The 12,626-nt window shown below is 42.1% G+C and overlaps 1 protein-coding gene and 1 long non-coding RNA gene across 11 annotated transcripts in view; one reads left to right on the top strand and one right to left on the bottom strand.

The window, feature by feature from the left end:
• The window catches only part of PLXNA2 (plexin A2), a 479,995-nt gene that overhangs the window by 335,955 nt on the left and 131,414 nt on the right, over nt 1–12,626 (bottom strand). The window lies entirely within an intron of this gene.
• The window catches only part of LOC143836070 (uncharacterized), a 122,328-nt gene that overhangs the window by 101,498 nt on the left and 8,204 nt on the right, over nt 1–12,626 (top strand). The gene's annotated exons all lie outside the window — the stretch shown is intronic.

Genomic DNA, 12,626 nt, shown 5'->3' on the forward strand with positions numbered 1-12,626 from the left:
TAACATTGGCTTTAAAAAGCTTTTTGGGTTTTGTTAAAAAAAACTAATCTGCACCTGATGCTGCTTGGTTTTTTTCCCCCTTTCTTCTCCAATCTGCACTGCTCAGGATCAAGTCTAGAGTCACACTCCTTATTTCCCAGCATATCTGAGAGTTTTTCTCCACTTCATTGGAGAAATGTGGGCCCATTGCACTCTCTTCCAGGAGCAGATGTCTTGCCTCTTTCGGATTTTCTCTCCCAACCCCCATCCCAACCATACCTCTAGTATGAATGCTGTGCAGAGGTCTCTGCTGGTTTATGGCAGGAGCAGACCCTTTTACTTCTGATGCTCACTTTTTTTTGTCTGAGTTTTCATTCTGTGGAAGTGTTTCCCCTGATTTACAAGCCCTCTTTAAGTAAGGTGAGAAGCACTCATATGAGGAGGAGTTAAAGACCAGTTCATGGTTGCCTCCAGCTGCTTTCCCCTTTCTCCTAGTCTCCACATGTGCTTCACTGAGGGGGGGCACTCACCAGGACTGCTCTCTCTCTGTTCTTTCCCACTCTGCCATTTCCCCTCTTTGCTTGGAATTTATTTTTTGTAAGTGAAGGGGATGCTTTTTTTCTTTCTTTAAAAATTGATTGTAATCTTATTTCATTCTTTAAAAAAAATATCAGTAAACATTGTGAATAGGGCACACAAACAGCAAGCTTCAGCATAGCCAGATGTTCTGCAATTATGAATAAATGGCTGTCCATCAACCGTTATACCTGTCATCAGAACCAAGTGGGTGTTTAGAACAGATAAAAGGAAGTACCACTTTATCAAAAGAATAATTAACACATGGAATTCACTGTTGCAGGATAAAGTGGTAGCAGCTAGAAGCATAGAGAGCTTCAAGAGAGGATTGAATAAACATATGGAGCAGAAATTAGCTGCAAGGCATAGAGGGAACACTATGTCTGTGGTAGTGATGGTTTGTATTCTTGGTGCATGGGGGGACAACAGTAGAAGGGCTTCTGGAGTACTGGCCCTGCTGGGGGACTTCCTGATGGCACCTGGGTTTTGACCACTCAGTGACACCGAGTACTGTTCTAGATGGGCCATTGGTCTAATCCATCCTGGCTTCTCTTACTGGATAAGTGACTGAGAGTGAACTGAAGCATGCTGTGGGAGGGAAGTGTTTCTCCTAGGCATGGAAAGTCCTTCCTGATACTTTATAAATGACATACTTGAAGAAAAGGATTAGGGAATAGGCATGATTTGCTATGTAGGGTTAGTGATAATTCCAAAAAACTCACCCTCCAAATTCTCTTCTCTCCATCCCTAGATATGATGGCTTTCCCCCCACCCAAGCATGCAACTGAGTACATGATGACATTAACATTCCTTTTTGTTGATCTGGAGATGCAGACATTAGCCCACTTTGCTCCTCATTCAATTACACAAGATCACAAAGACCATGTCTCAAACTTGCTAATTCTTCATTCTAATACTTTCTCTAGTAGAAAGAAAGATGGTGCCTACATCCTCTACTAGCAAACCAGACATTGCTCCATCCTTAAATTAGAGAGAGACAGTCTGCATTAATGTTAGGATCTGCACCAGGACTTTTGCATTCACACACACACACACACACACACACACACACACACATATTGACACAACTGTGCGTATGAATGCATGCTGGAGGTAAGAACTACAATTGGTTAGAGTTTCAATACACATTAAAAACAATATGTACAAATGAAGAGAATGAAAAGCTATAGCTAAGCAAACTGCATGATCCATTTCTGGAATTAATTACAAAACTTTACATGTGAAACTTGAAAATCGGTAAAGCAGAAATGGTGCAGAGCCAACCCATGGGAGAATTAAGAAATTAAATTGGAGAATTTTTGTGTTTATGTAACCCACTGATGTTTCTGTATGGCCTGCTCTTTATTGCAGCAGAGGCTCAACGGCTCCAAAAAGACTGTTCTGAGAATACTTCTGGTCCAGGAGGAACTTGAAATTAACTGCACATTGATAGGATGTTGTGCTGCAATCATATTTACATACCACATAGCTTAAGAACAGTCAAACTCTCTAGTGTACATTCAAACCATGTTTCCCACACCTTAGTATAATGCTGAGCACTTTCATGTAATTGTTTACTGGAACATATTTTGCACCTTATTGATTTCCTATCATTTTTCCTGGAAATCTCCCCCCACTGAGATTACTGTAATGTATACTTTAAGCAAGGTACTTTCTAGATTGTTGCAGTCATGGGTATATTGGGATCCACACTTTCTATTAAATATTGAAGGAATTTGAATAACTGGTTTAATGAGCAATTCCACTGGTATGACCTTTGGCAACTAATCCCCCACACCCAAACAATTGGAATTTATTGTGCAATCCTATGCAGAAATATTTAAGTCCATTGAAGTAGCTCTGAAAAGGATTTATGATAACAAGCTCAAGGTCAGACCTGGAGTTCCCAAGGAATTACAGCAGATCTCCAGATTGCAGAGTTCATCTGGAGGGAATGGTAGCTTTAGAGGGCAGAACTATGGCATCATATGCCCAGTGAGCTCACCCACATTTCCAGGAATCTCCTAAACCAGAGTTGCTAACTCTAATGTGATTGCACTGCTCAGTCTAGTAAATAGCAGAAGATTATTTGTCTGCCTCAGAAACTAGATGTGATGATGGAACATGAAGGGAAGAGGTGAGAACAACAACATATTTGCCAGCTTTGCAACATCTTTGCTGAGAATAGTTTTCCCCCTCCCTTTCTCAGACACCTTATAAATCTTGGGTATGGCCAGGGACAAGATTCTTAGGTGCTTAGAATGTGGCTTGCAGCTGGTATTTTCAGCAAGGCTAGCCAATGAGTCCAGGACCTGCCTGAGAAGCATTTGCTTGTTTTCCTGTCCTCCTTTGCTATGCAATGTTTTATTTATGTAGTACCATTTCTGTCGTAAGCTGCTTTGGGTCCCTTTGGGAGAACAATTGGATATAAATAGTACTAGGGGGTCTGAAAAACCTAGAAGGTAAAATCCATCATTTAAAAAACTACAACCAATATTTTCCTTCTCCTATCTCCTCAGTTCTGTTCAGGCTCTTTTCCCACTAACTGTTTGGGTCATTTCAGGGAGAATCCATTGTACATTGATCCTGTACAGCCCATGTGGACACCGGGCAGGGTCAACTGCTGTAACAGCACAAGCTGTCCATGCTGACTGGTGGGCATCACACCTTTTGACTACTTTCCTGCAGTTCTTGGTGCTGAACTTCCATTCCAAATGCAGGAAGGAACCCTTTCATTTTTGTATGTTGCAATTCTAGTAGTCTCAGTGAGATGCTGTGGGGAAGGAGTGGACAGTGGAAAGAAATACCCCTAATAGCCTGTGAAGTGCAAGAGCCAGCCTCAGAACTGGCCATATAATGTGGAACACTTAAGAAGGTTAGCTTATTACACACACTGTGAAACAGCAAGTCAAAGCAGGGAAATCTATATTGTGCTGTAACACGATATAGAATTAATCCCCCTGGGTAACAAAATCTCTCATAAATAGCAAATGGGGGGAGATATTCGCAGTATTATACTTTATCACACTTTCTGTCAAAATATCCCCCGCAGGGAGTCTTTCATATGATGATATCACCAGTAGAGCCTTACTCAGAGAAGATGAGTTTAACCAGACACCAGCCAACCATCAATATATTTCTTAGTGAGATGAGAATGTAAGGAGACACCTTATAGTCATCTTTGGTCCGTTATTGCTCTTCCTTATGAAGTGTAAGTACTTTATTTTTATGGGTCTATATACACACAGACTATATGCCATTCATTGTTAACAGTATGGACATTGCACTTCCCGCTCTGTGAAAACTTTTACAGATTTAAAGAAACAAAAGCAGCATGTAATTGCACAGTTACTCTTTCGACAATGAGTGTCAGCAGTTTAAACAAACACACTGCACAGCACAGAGTGGTAAGTTGGGAAGGAAAGTACAACATACCCTGTGCTGGAGGAGGATAAGCTTAAAGTGCCAAACATGTTTCTTTCTAAACAGACAGTGTATAGTGATCTATCAGTTGTCAGTCTTTCCAGATAGCCCATCCATCCTGAGGCTATTGTGTTTCTTCTAAAGAGGTGTGTTACCTCCTGCAAGGCAAATATTCTGTTTGCTACTGTTTTGATGGCATTCGGGCTCTATGACAGTAGCACTCTCTCCTGTATGTTGCTTGTATCTTCACATTGAAGGCCTCAGGTCCTTCTCTGCTTTTTAAATACACACAGTCTTAATTGCCTCTCTACCATAGAGAGCATCCTTGCAGCCTTTTAAATGGAAACCACAATATTTTAAGGAACACCAACGCAATTTCTATTTCATCTCAACCCCACCCACATCAGTGATAACTATTTCAGAGCTCGCTCTTGCTTTCTCAGTTTTTCAAGTTATGTGTTCACTTTCTCCAATGCTGCATCACTGATTTGTGGATAAAGAAATGGGGAATTGTTCATAAGTTATCTCCAATTTAACTGAATACCTAACTAGGAACATCAAATTGGAATCAGTACTACTTTTGTGTGAAGAAAGGCACAATGTCTTCCCAGCTAACTATCACTCCAAAAAATAGTTTTGCATATTGAATAAAGACACATGCATTTGTTTCCCAAACAATTAATTTGTGTCACACATAACTTCAGTGTGAAGTTAAAAGCACACTGGCATGGGAAGGGAGGCGTGGGAAGGGAAAGTGCAGGAGCGCACCGAGTGCATGCTGTGTGAAAGTGGGGAGGGGAGTGGGCACACAGCTATATAAACAGTCATGTGCTTTGGGCCCACCCTCCTCCTGGCGGCAAAGCAATGTGTTGCTTGGCTGCTGGTGCTGCTATGAGCTGCGAAGGACAGAGAAGGTGGGACGCAAGTGGAGAGGAGAGCCCCCACCTGTCCTTAAAGTTTGGAGTGTATAGCCCTAGCTCTTATCGGGCTAGTGCGGAGGAGCTTCAGCGGCAGTAGGGGAAAAGGACCCCCTCACATAGGGCTTATGACCCCCAAGATGGGTCTAAGTGTAAGGCAGGTGAAGGAAAAGTAGTGCAGAGCAACATTTCCCAAGCGAGAGCCTGGTTTGCCTTACTGGGATTTCAACAGAAAGACATGTAAGCGGTCACGGTGCTGTTACAATCATATCTGCGAGGTGTGTGGAGGACACCCTAGGGAAATCATGCAGCAGGGTGCCGGGGTTTCAGCAGTCCTTTTGAGGGACCCAGTCCTCCTCAAGGAAGGGGGATCAGGTTTTGGAGGACCTTCCAATGTTGACAAAGCCAACTGAGAGCCCCCCCCCCAAGGTTTTTGCATATTATACGGAGGGCAGTGGGTAGCAACTGACTGTGGGAACTTGAAGTCCACTAGGGACATTTCAGGCATCTTACTAAGTACACTTCAGAAGGAATGTGTGGATGGCCCTGCCACTGAGGAATCCCAGGGTATCTTCCCTGGGAGTGGTCCCTAAAAAGTCACCAGGTAAATTCTGATGGGACCTCACTTTGAAGAAGAAGAAGAGTTGGTTCTCATATGCCGCTTTTCTCTACCCAAAGGAGTCTCAAAGCGGCTTACAGTTGCCTTCCCTTTCCTCTCCCCACAACAGACACCCTGCGAGGTGGGTGAGGCTGAGAGAGCCCTGATATCACTGCTCGGTCAGAACACTTTTTATCATTGCTGTGGCGAGCCCAAGGTCACCCAGCTGGCTGCATGTGGGGAAGTGCAGGATCGAACCCGGCATGCCAGATTAGAAGTCTGCACTCCTAACCACTACATCAAACTGGCTCTTTTGGAGTGGCTTCCAATTTTGGTGGTGGTGGTCCTCTGGAAGGTGGTCTACTGTTGTTAAATTACTGTTCTCACCATTGTTCTATTGTTCCATTACACTATTTAATTGTCACCACTGTATTGTTACTGTTTACAACTATTAAGTTATCTGTACTGTTCACTGTTTGCTATGTTCTATGTAAACCTCCCTGAGCCGCAGGGGAGGACAGTATAACAAAATAAATAAATAATAATGATTCGCCAATCGGAAAATCATGTTCTGGTGGGACATCCAGGCAGTAATGCAGGTGGTGAATAGGCAAACGTCTAGATCAGTCAGAATCATGCGGTTGGTCAGGAGGTTAGTTCTGACATGCCTAGAAGTGACAATCTCCTTTGTGCCATGGCATATCGCCGGGGTGAACAATGAGATAGCTGGTGCTCTCTCACGATTGCAGGTTGAGAAATTTTGTCAAGTGGCTCCAGGGGCAAACCAAGACCCGGAGGATTTTCCAGTCAACCTATGGAGCCTTGGAGAAGCTTGATCCTCTGTGGGGTCCTGGGATATATGGAACTTTCTACGTGGTGGGCCTATGAGGGAGCAACCAGGAAATTTCTAGTATTTGCCAAGAAGGCCGAGCATGCGTCAGCATGGCTAATGCAAGAGTCATTAGTGTTGCAATACCTAGCTTGTTTGGAAAGCGAGGATATTCCACCTGGGACCATGAGGGTCAACCTAGCCATTTTATCATTTTACAGCAAGGTCATGGAATCTTGGCATCATGGGATATCCTTCCTGGCCCAACGGGTGAAGGGCTGAAGATAGCTGAACCCTTTTAAATGCCCTATTTCATTGACAATGCACAGCAGCTTTTGAGGCAATTGAAGGCAATGTGCTTCAACCAACTTGAGACAACTTTATTCACAACAGCCTTCACTGTGGCCTTTTTTGGTGCATTCAGGAATTGTGAATCTCTGGCCCCAACATGGTTCACCCCTGAGAACGCCCCTTTGTCCAGGACAGACATCCTGGTAAGGAGTGTGTCTATTCAAGTCACACTGTGTGAATAAAAAATGGACCAGAAGGAATAGAAAGCCTTCTGTAACTACACTGGATACTTTCTGGAAACCAGGAACGAACCATCAGAGAAGTATTCATATGCACAGAAAGATCAGGATGATTGCATCGCCATTCCAGTCAGCTCAAGAAATGACAGTGACTGATTGCAGAAATAATTCTTATTTTTAATGGATATGACCTCAATTTGTCTCTAGTAAAGATAAAAGGAGTGTACCATCATCCAATGGTAGCTAAGGCTACTATGCCTAAGACATATGTAGGTAAGTCTGTGCTTTACAATAGAACTAAACATTACATCTTCAATTGGTTTGCTTACTGCAGCTATCTTATCTTATATTCCAATATTGGTAAGAATCCTACTGTGTGCCCTGAAATACTTCCAGCTAGGCTGAGAGCATAGAGATCTTCAGTTCATGAATCTTTGACTCAGCACTGCAGATATGGAAGTTATTGAAGCTTCCAGATGCATTGCTTCCTTTGACTCAATGGCAGATGAACAGTATAACCACCCTTTGTCATCTAATGTTGTCTCCCCACTCAACACAGATGATACAACTGACCTGTATCTCCAGCAGATATCAATCAAGGGCCTTTCTGCTTTGGTAAATTTGGCTTTCTATATGCTCCTACTAGGCAGTCTACAGTTTCTGACAACCACCCACCTGGAAGGGAGACTGCCTACTTGTTCTTTCTTCTGCATCCTCCATGCCCCAGTTAGTGACCCCTAACCTGCCACTCTGCTTTTGCTCTAGATGTTTTACACGTGGCAGGGTCAAAGCCATTACAGTTGCTCCAAGCCATACACTTAATCTTTTTATCACACTGCTGTTTCTTCTTTGAAAATTTTCCTCTGATCTTTTTTCCAAATTATATATATTTTAAACAGTTTCGTCTTTGTGCACTCAGCGCCCCATTGGTGGCTATGCTGAAGTTAATTTTGATGAGAGAAAGAAAGATCCTTGACCTAGAAGACTCCTGAACAAAGTTAGAGTCCGGTGGCATCTTTAAGGCTAACAAAGTTTTATTCAAGGTATGTGCTTTGTATCTGAGGAAGTGTGCATGCACATGAAAGCACAAGGCTATGGTCTTCCCAGTTGCAATGTATGGCTGTGAAAGTTGGAACATAAGGAAGGCTGAGCATCAAAGAACTGTGGCTTTTGAACTCTGGTGCTGGAGAAGACTCTTGCGAGTCCCTTGGACTGCAAGGCGAACAAACCAGTCAGTCCTAGAGGAGATCAGCCCGGACTGCTCCTTAGAAGGCCAGATCCTGAAGATGAAACTCAAATACTTTGGCCACCTCATGAGAAGGAAGGACTCCCTGGAGAAGAGCCTAATGCTGGGAGCAATTGAGGGCAAAAGAAGAAGGGGACGACAGAGAATGAAGTGGCTGGATGAAGTCACTGAAGCAGTTGGTGCAAGCTTAAATGGACTCCGAGGAATGGTAGAGGACAGGAAGGCCTGGAGGATCATTGTCCATGCGGTTGCGAGGAATGGTAGAGGACAGGAAGGCCTGGAGGATCATTGTCCATGCGGTTGCGATAGGTCGGACATGAGTTCGCAACTGACAACAACAACAAATAAAAAAGTACACTGAATGTACCTATGAGCATTCTCTCTACAAAACCCGCATATTGTAAAATAGAGTCCAGGGCTACATTTTGGTGAACACCGGGACTGATTAAGAGGCTGGCAAGAGAATTCCAACATGTATACTAATACTGGTATTTAGGTACTGACAAATCCTCTGGCTTTTCCTATCTAGAGAATTGGCAGTTCCATTCCATGAAAGGGGAGGGGGGGACTGGAAAGAAGAAGGCCCTCCCTTCTGTTGTGTGTCAAAATTGGCAGGACCAGCACATGCTTCCATCTTAGCCCTAAGGAGGGAAAGGAAGAACATGAGAAGTCTTTCAATTTCCCCGTAAGCCACTCCCAACTTCCTGATTTGGACAACTGTGGTGAGGAGGTTTTGCTGAAAGCTCCCAAGAGCTTGTTGTGCTGATAGTCCCCCAAACCTTGATTGTCTGACCTGAATATTGGCAGGAGGAATGGGCACCTTTGTTGTGGCTATCAACACTCATGCACTGCTTCAGAGGGTAAGACAAGGAAAAATTCTGGCCCAATGGCATTCTTCTCTTTTTGAGAACAGTATTTTGGAGTAAAGGCCAACTCAGCCTCTGTGCCAGCAGTGAAAGAAAGTGGATTTCTTAAACGAAGGCAGAGAGGAAGTAGAAAGGAATCATAGAATCATAGAGTTGGAAGGGGCCATACAGGCCATCTAGTCCAACCTCCTGCTCAACGCAGGATCAGCCCTAAGCAGTCACTGTACTTTTTAATGAGCACAGTTAATGACCACCTGTCTGCATGCCAGATAGGGCCAAAACTGGGAGATAGGAGTCCACAAAGATTAATAACTCTGCCTTCCTCCTGAGAGGTGTTTCTTCCCATTGGTTGTGATAGCCCCAGCCTGAATTACTGAAGATTTTTTTTTAATTAAAAACTAGGACTGTGGATTCCCTGTCTTCTGAATCATCATTGATCATGGCATCATTAAGTGTTCTGGGTTCACTGAGTGTCTTCCAGAAAAGAGAACTCTCCCAGGCATTTACACATACACAATGCCAGTCAGTGGTTGATCGTATAGGGGTCAGACAATACCTCTATAGCTAATGTGATGTCACTTGAGCAGGAGGTTTCAAGAGTCACAGACATTGATCAAAATGATGGTGAATCAGATGGCACTAACTTACTCTGACAGGGCACTGGGGAAAGAGCTCCCTGTACTCCACAACAAGTGTTAATTATTTACATCCCCTGGACTTTTTCAATTATCTTTCCAACAGCAAAGAATTGCATTTTGTTCTTCAGAGATATTGATTACTCAGAAAAGCGAAGAAGGACATTTAGCTCAGCATACTATTTGTTTCAGCAAAAGCTTACTGACAAAGCAACATTATGTGAGATGCAAAGCTAGACCCGACTTTCAGTCACCCTATTTTATGATCATGTATTCCTATGGGCTTTTCAGTACTAAAAATGTATGTGCTGTAGTGGGTAATACTAAGGAGGTTTCCCCCAAAGTAAGACCCATATTATTCAAAGTGGCTTACTCACAAACAAATGTTCTGAAAATTGCATCCATAGTTGGGTACCTGGGCAATCTTCCCATACTCTTCCCATAAAGTGCTATTTTGCCTGCTTATGTAAAAGACCCCAATGATTCTGCTTTTGAGTTTGCAGGATGCTTGAGTATATGGCCACACTAGGTCTGCCAAACTTGGTTCAATCATATGTTCCATGTAAACCGCCCTGAGCCTCTGGGGAGGGTGGTATATAAATATAATAAATATCTTTAATCCGCTCCTGCAGTGAGGCTGGTCCAGCGGCCGGGAGAAGCCTGAACATCGCAACCGCTGTGGGGAGGGCCCGGCTCTAGTGCCCGCTGTATTAACACTACAGCGGGCTTTATTTGTAGTAATAAATATAATAAATAAACTTGAGGTGGAGTCTGGAAATCTCCCATTTTTACACCTACAGAAATCAGTTTCCCTGGAGAATGTCTGCTCTGGGAGGTTGACTGTATGCCATTGTATCATGCTATAGTCTCTCCTCTCCCTAAACTTTGCCCTCTCCAGACGTCATCCTCCAGATTGCTAGATGTCCTCAAGACAGAACTGGCAACCCTGGATCACACAGAAAATAAAGCTAAAACCATTAAAACTATTGGGTTGGTTGTTTTTGGTCCTGGCCCCTACTTCTTGGAATGAGCTCCCAGAGGAGATCAGGGCCCTGTGTAGCTGGCAAAGTTCTATAGGGCCTATAAGATGGAGTTCTTCCACTGTACTTTGGGTTGGTGCCAGTGATTTGATAACATCTATGGGCCTCCCTGACAAAGACACCCTCCCTAATAATATCCAGTCTTGGATAAACTTATTAGCAGTGATAAACCTTCAAGTGTTAATGATACATTGCTGTTTACTGATATTCTGAATTTATTACCTGGTTTTAATGGTTAATTAGGATCCTCTTGTGGTGCAGGGTGGTAAGGCAGCAGACTTGCAGTCTGAAAGCTCTGCCCATGAGGCTGGGAGTTAAATCCCAGCAGCTGGCTCAAGGTTGACTCAGCCTTCCATCCTTCAGAGGTCGGTAAAATGAGTATCCAGCTTGCTGGGGGGTAAACGATAATGACTGGGGAAGGCACTGGCAAACCACCCCGTATTGAGTCTGCCATGAAAACGCTAGAGGGCATAACCCCAAGGCTCAGACATGACTCGGTGCTTGCACAGGGGATACCTTTACCTTAATGGTTAATTAATCATCAATGTTTTATTATTTCTACTGTATTTATAATTATGTATGTATACTGCACTGAGCCGGTCTCAAAAGGGCAGTTTAGAAATTTAATTTAAATAATAATAACAATTAGGAATGATCCACCAGAATAATAGGACATAGAAATCCTATTTCTATTCCACAACAATAGAAAACAAATTTCAATACATTCACTCCTGGAAAAATCAGGGACATAACAGAGAAGGAAAACAAAAACAGTGGGCTGTTACTGATATCAACAAGCACCAACATTGTAACAGTCTAAACAACTGATGGCAACATTACAACTGACTGGTGTAAAATCATCCTGGAATTATAAATATACAAAAATGTATGAAATTAATAATGATTGCTATCACAAAAAGCACTTTTTCCCACTCCGACCACACATATACCATAAATAAAACATGTTTTACTCAGATGACTGTGTGAGTTCTGTTTAATTTGATGACTGATTGTTCCTGTTTACATTTTAATCCCCTTGTGTTTATGACTGTCATCCCATATTTCATGGCAACTTGATAAAATATTTTAAAATAAAACAATAAAATTAGCTTGCATGTCTAGACACTTCAAGGAAATTTATAATCTAATGAAAAATAATATAACATAAAAATAACAAATATAACAGTCAACTACCACCAATCAACACATTAAGAAAAAAAAACACACCACAATATTAACTGCAGAAAATAAACCACTAGTTAAAGGCGAAACACAATGCCACTTTAAGCCTTCTGGACACTTTGAAATCAATAGATGTACGTTGATACAGTTTAGAATTGCACATCCAGTATATGAGAAAGCCCACTGAATGAACTTTCTCAATGCTGTTTTCTAGTCTACAAGCCTTTGTTTCATTTTCCTATATAACTCCCATATCTCTGAAATTTGTCACAGATTATTCTTTTAGAGAAAAGTACCATACTGAGAATTGCATCCCAATTGGATGGAAAATAAAAGAACTTTCTGCTGGAACTGTTTCATAGTGAAACAAGGGAAACAAAAAGAAATGGGATTAGTACATGCTGTTCAATTTCTGTTTGTGATGCAAAAGGAATGAAAATTACTTTTTTTGTTTATTTTTTTCATTCATATTTGAATTCATATTCCAAAACATCACTGTATCTGCATTATCATTTTACACCAACCCACATATTTTATGTATATTAAAATGTTGAGTCTTAGAAACACAACAACATTTTCTAGCCTTTGTTTTTTTAAGGTCAAAAACAACAGGTTATTGATAATGTGCATCATAGACACCATGTCTGTTCATAGAAGCATGATAACACATTCCCACCAGATTACTGGAATTACATAATTACATTTCCAAGGATTTATAATTCCTAACAGCATGCTGAGTAGTTTTACACTTGTGCAGTAGCTGTTTCATCACTGTGGTTTTTCTTGTATCCTCGTCAAACAAAGA

This window comes from Paroedura picta, chromosome 4, assembly GCF_049243985.1.
Source record: "Paroedura picta isolate Pp20150507F chromosome 4, Ppicta_v3.0, whole genome shotgun sequence".
Taxonomy (NCBI): Eukaryota; Metazoa; Chordata; class Lepidosauria; order Squamata; family Gekkonidae; genus Paroedura; species Paroedura picta.